This window comes from Echinops telfairi, unplaced genomic scaffold, assembly GCF_000313985.2.
Source record: "Echinops telfairi isolate 266 unplaced genomic scaffold, ASM31398v2 ScPeMD7_20;HRSCAF=75, whole genome shotgun sequence".
Lineage (NCBI taxonomy): Eukaryota > Metazoa > Chordata > Mammalia > Afrosoricida > Tenrecidae > Echinops > Echinops telfairi.
The window spans coordinates 9026992-9033161 of record NW_022103917.1 but is presented as its reverse complement, the minus strand read 5'-3'; positions in this window follow the sequence as shown (position 1 = coordinate 9033161).

The window sequence follows — 6170 nt, the reverse complement described above, 5'->3', positions numbered from 1 at the left end:
TCTCCCTTTACCCACTTTACTGTTGTCCATCCCCCAGGGAGGAGGTTGTATATGTAGATCTTTGTAATCGGTTCCCCCTTTCCACCCCACCCCACCCTCCCTCCACACAATGTGGTTTTTCCATTAAAAAAAACAAAACTTCATAATATGCCCTTGTGGTTGTCCTATGTTCTGGAAAACAATCCCCTTAGAATGATGATCCCCTTAGAATCCCCCAAAGCAGTCACCATCACCTTCTGAAATGACCTCTCTCCCTGCCTTGAACATAATTGGCCCACCACATTCCCTGAGAAGCCACTGTTTGGATTGAACCTTTATCGGAAGGCACCCAATGGAGACTAAGATGAGAGAACTTGTCTGCAGCCATCCGCTAAGCACGGAAACAATGTTTAAATGCATTTTGTTTGGAATAAACCTATATATACATGGATGAGCGAGGACCTCGGTAGCAATACTTTTTGACTTACCCTTGTACTTATGAACTAGCCCTTCTTGAGATGCGTTTTCTGACCTTTGTCGTCACAAGTCAGTGGTAGGAAAGGAAACCAGTCTCTGCCCTCTTGTGAGTCCAGGTGTACCCCGAGCCCTGCGCTTTCTGCCCAGTTTTTTCTCCACCCATCTCCAGGCAGCTCTGTGGAAGCATTTGGGCGAGGGCTACCTCTGTGTTATTTTCAGCAATTCATTTGGAGTTGTTGAGGCCTGGGATGTTTAGGATGACATTAGGTTTTTCATCAGCTGTTTAGATGAAAATGTAGACATCAGAGTTGGGGTTATTTATGAACCAAATCTCGAAATCGGCCCTGTTGGTCTTTGCTGAGAGGTGCCAAGTTATCTCAGGCCCCACTGGGAGCTGCCTACAGAGCCTTATATGGACATCAACTGCTCACCCCAGCTTGTCTCACCCTGCAGCATAGCCACATCCACTTTTAAGGTTATGTGTGAACATTTCTTGTCTTCAGGCCCAAGCTGTGGGGAATGTAGCTTCTGTGGCTCTTGAAGGAAACACGAATGCTAGGGACTTTGGCACATGTCTGATTGGTCTATGAAGGATGACAGACGCGTTGTCTGTGGGTGGAAGACAGCATTTCCACTATCCTAGTGGCTTCCTGAGGTTTCTGTGTCTGAGAGGATGCTGACAAAGAACATATTTACTGTACACCTATAGGGAAAAGGTTGAGCTGCTGGTGGTGCAAGCAGTTAACTATGTTTGGCTGCTTCAAGTCAGGGTGGAAGTTCAAGTCCACCCAGAGGTGTCTTGTAAGCAAGGCCTGGTGACCAGTAAAAAACACTACAGAGCACAGTTCTACCATGAAACACATAAGGGTTGCCATGTGTTGATTTGACAGGAACTAGTTTTATCATTACAAGTCAGGTGAGGCTTCCATGGGCGTAATCTTACTTGTTTACCTCACAACATGCCTTCACTCATTCAGTTGGCAGATATTATTGAATGGCTATGAAATGCCAAGGCCTGTGCCAGGCTAGCTACAATCGTGAACAAGACATTCTCTTTCCTCGTGGAGTGAACTTTCTAGTGGGAGAGGCAGGCAATAAACACGGTAAAGGAATCATTTGGAAGACGACAGATTGTGATAAGTGCTAGCCTGCAAAAGGTAGAGGCTAGGCGTATGGAGAGCCAGGAAAAACATCCTGGAAAAGGGGCCATTTAAGAGAAGGCCGTCATGATAAGGCGATGGCCCGGAGACTCTTGAAAGAACCACCCAATAACTGAGAAATCCAAGAGGACAGACAGCTTTATTGGGAAGCTATCAAACTGGAGCCTTAAGCTAGGTTAAACTGGTTGCAGTCACAGTCAAGTACATTCCAGCTCACGGAGACCCCGCGCTTGTCAGAGTCAACCCGTGCTCTAGAGTTTTCAATGTATGTGATCTTTTGCAGCTGGATCTCCTGACCTCTCTTCAAAGGTACCTTTCACTCTAAAGCACTGGTTGTCAACCTGTGGGTTGCGACGCCTTTGGGGGTCGAATGACCCTTTCCCAGGGGTCCCCCGATTCAACACAAAATCAAAATGACAGTGACAAAGTAGCAACGAAAATCATTTGATGGTTGGGGGTCACCACCACATGAGGAACTGTGTGAAAGGGTCACAGCATGAGGGAGGTGGAGAACCGCTGCCCAAATCAAACTCAATGGCATATAGGTGGACTCAAACTTCCAGTTAGCAGTCAAGCTCATTAACCATTTTGCACTCCCCAACCCAGGTTCCAACAACTCACTGCCACTGACCTGATGCCAACTCATGGCGACTCTATATCACAGGGTGGAACTGCCCCTGTGCATTTCTGAGACTGAAAGGCTTTACGGGAGTAGAAAGCCCCATCTTTCTCCCATGGAGCGGCTGGTGGTTTTGAACTGCTGACCTTGCGGATTTCAGCCCAGTACATAACCACTATGCCACCAAGGCACCTATCCAACGTAGGTTAGCCCTGGAAAATGATGACTGTGGTCCAAAGGAGAGCAACTGGGTACGTGAAAGTTTCTCAGTAGTGGACATCAAATTCCACAAAGATTTAGGGAGCTCTTCTCATGTGTGAATTAGCTCTGGAAGCACAGTGCTTACATGCTCAACTGTCCTATAGGGTCGCCATGTGTCAGCATCGACTCAACAGCAAGAGGGTGAGGAATGGGCTCCCATGAGTTGAAAATCAAGGATGTTACTTTGAGAACCAAGGTGCAGCTGACCGAATTAATGTTATTTTCAATTGCCACATATGCACATGAAACTTTGAATAAGGAAGAATGAAGAAGAATTGATGCATTTGAATTATGGTGCTGGCGAAGAATATTGAAAATACATAGAGTGGCAAAGTCGCAAATAAATGTCTCAGAAGTACAACCAGAATGCTCCTAAGAGGCAAGGACTTTGTCTCATGTACTTTGGGAATGTGTCAGGAGAGACTAGTCCCTGGAGAAGGACATCACGCTTGGTAAAGTACACGGACAGGGAAAAAGAGAAAGGCCTTCAACAAGATGGAGTGACACAGTGGCTGCCACAATGGGCCCAAACAGAAGGACAATTGTGAGGATGGAGGATGACCAGGCAGTGTTTCCTCCTGCTGTACCTGGTGCCACTATGAGTCAGAACCAACTTGGTGGCGTCTAACAACAAATGTGTCCAGCACTGTCTAGGCCTTGGAGGCTCAGAGACCAATCAGGGAGCAAGGAGCTCAGGCTCTAGTGGAGGGAATGAATCATATAATCAAATAGATGACTACAGTGTAGCGAGTGCAACAAAAGAAACAGACACAAGATCACATGGTAGCATAGGAGAGGGGGTGGGGGGCACCTTAGGTGGGCCAGGAAGCACCTGGAGTAGGTACCACCTTTGCTGAATTTTGAAGAGCTAGAAGGGCCTTATAGAAGCCCTGGTGGTGTAGTGGTTACGTGTTGGGCTGTGATCTGTGTGGTCAGCACTTTGAACTCAGCAGCAGCTCTGCGGGAGGAAGACTGGGCTTTCTACTCCTGTAAATAGTTACAGACATAGAAACCCACAGGGCTTCACTATGAGTCCGCATTGACTTAATGCCAATGAATTTGGAGTTTGCTTTTGTTAGCATAGTGGTTACGCATTGGTCCGCTGACCACACAGTCAACAGTTTGAAATCAGCAGCCAAAAGCTGAAGCTTTCTCCTCCTGTAAAGAGTTCTAGTTTTGGAAACCCACAGGAGCAGTCCTATGCTGTCCTTTAGGGTCCCTATGAGTCGGAATCAACCCGATGGCAGTGAGTTTGGGGAGTTTAGAAAGGCCTTATGAAAAAAAAAAAAAACGGCTTTATGGAGTCCCTGGGTGGTGGAAAGAGTTAACTCCCTCAGCTATGAACGAAAAGGCTAGCGTTTCATGTCTACTCAGAGGTGCCTGGAGAGTCTGTCAATCTACTTGTGAAAAGTTAAAAAACCAGCCATCGCAAACCCTATGTTAAAACACCCTCGTGTGAGAAGAAGCAGAGGGCTGCTATCCCAAGGTAGTGGATTTGGAAGTCAGCGGCCGTTTGTTCAAATCTCTTCCTCTTGATGATTGGCAGCTTTAGACTGCCATATATTGGTCACTTAAGGTTACCATACACTTGCTATTGTCGTACATGTCTTTTTTGCTTTTTGTGACATGTCGGCAGACATAGTTTTGCCTTAGTGAATGAACATGATTGGAATTTTTGCCTTGTGTCTAACCCCCATCACTTTCTTAAACAGTGTTCAGTTACTTATGTGTTTAACCTGTATAAGTGAACATCCCATGCAGTTGCATCTAAAAAAGCTTTCCCATATATGTAAACTTTCATTTTCTCAATAGTGCTTTAAAATCTACACCATTGGCGAGAATAATGCTACTATAATTATAATAAAAAAAGAAAATCTTATGTAGCTTATAGTTACTGAGCTTGAGTAGATTATTAAGGATAGGGTTATACAAATGATTATTACACATGTTGTCAATAAATTGTACACCTCTAAAAAACTAAATTGGTAAAAGCTGCGTGTTGAACATATTTACAACAATGACCAAAACCCCAACCAAAACACCAAAAAGAGTAACTGCTGAGGTTGTTTATGTACAAATAGATACCTCATGGGATTTGGGTCCTTGTTTTGAAATTTAGAGTTGTACTTTCATGGTTCACCCAATTCATTGGCCTAATCATGTGCTTCTGTTTACCTCCTAGTTCACTGTGCAGTGCCTAGGGTCTTAAAAGCTTGCTAGTGGCCACCCAAGGCATTATTGATCTCCAGTCACCTGGAGCAACAGAAGAAGAAGGAAAGTCAGGCAGAGGAGGAAAAAATGGAGTGTGTGGCAAATCATCTCCATGAACAACTGTCTTCTTTTCCATGAGACCAGAAAGAACTGGATGGTGCCCAGCTACCATTACTGAGCATTTTGATCAGACGAAGCCTGATCAAAAGGGGGAAACTGTAGACCAGAAATTAAACTTCTCTTAGAATCTAGACTTTCTGGAATCATGGTGGCCAGATGAACCTCTGAAACTATTGCCCTGAGCTCATCAACCAAAAATATTCCCTGAAGTCCTCTTAAAACCAAATAGTAGTTTAGCTTAACTAGTAAAGAGTGTCTGCCTTGAGCACTGTTTTCTTCCAAGATCCATCTATAAAGGATCAAATGGACAATAACAGCTTGAAAGACTAGATAGCAAAGGGAGTGGGTGGTGAGTTTACATTAATAGGGAAGGAACAACTCAGAAAAGGAGGGTGCGAATTGTTGCACAGCTTAAAGACTATAATTGATGTCACTGATTGTACACATCGAAACTTGAATTGGTGTGCATTTTGCTGTGTATTTTATCAACGATAGGATCAACAAAATAGAAATAGATAAAAAAAATTTAAATAGATAAAACCTTCTGTCTCAAGTGAAGTAAAAACGGAAACCAGACGGAGCGCAGTTCTATGCTGACACACATGGAGTCACCCTGAGCTGGAATGGACTTGACAGCAACTGGGTTTTCAGAAGGGCCTTCCAGGACAAGAGCTGTGCAAATCCCAGAGGCACGAAGCCACATGGATGCTTGGGAAACGAGACCGGTTAGGTCTTTTTGAGCCTGGAGTACAAGATAGAGGGATGATCTTCTAGGTTGGAGACCTCATCAGGGACAGGTCACAGGACGGCTTTGTGAAGAAGTGATGGCGATTTGAGCTGCACTAAAAACCCAAACCAAAGAAACGAACTCAAATCAAACCAATTGCCACCAAGTCCATTCCAACTCCAAGCGACCCTACAGGACAGACTGGCACTGCCCCATGGGCTTTCCAAGGTTATAAATCTTTTGGGAAGCTGTCATACTTTCTCCTGTGGAGCTTCTGGTGGGTTCAAACAGCCACTATGTGGTTCTCAGCCAAGGATCACCAAGGCTCTTTGAACTGCACCCAAAAGGTATGTGAACACAAGAAATAAGAGCCTTCTGTTCATTTGCCTGGATAATGTCCCTCTTGTTAACCTAAGCCCACTGATTTGGACTTAATTTTCTAAGAAGCTATGAAGTTTCAAAGGAATAGTCTGATCTTTTTCTTGACACATTTCATGATTTTGGAAGTGGCTTTCCCTCCCTAAGTACGCTAGACTCGTTTTACAACTTTTCAAAACCTTTCCCATATGGCATTCTTCCCAAGTGAGCAATGATGGCCCCTTTCTAATGGATGAGT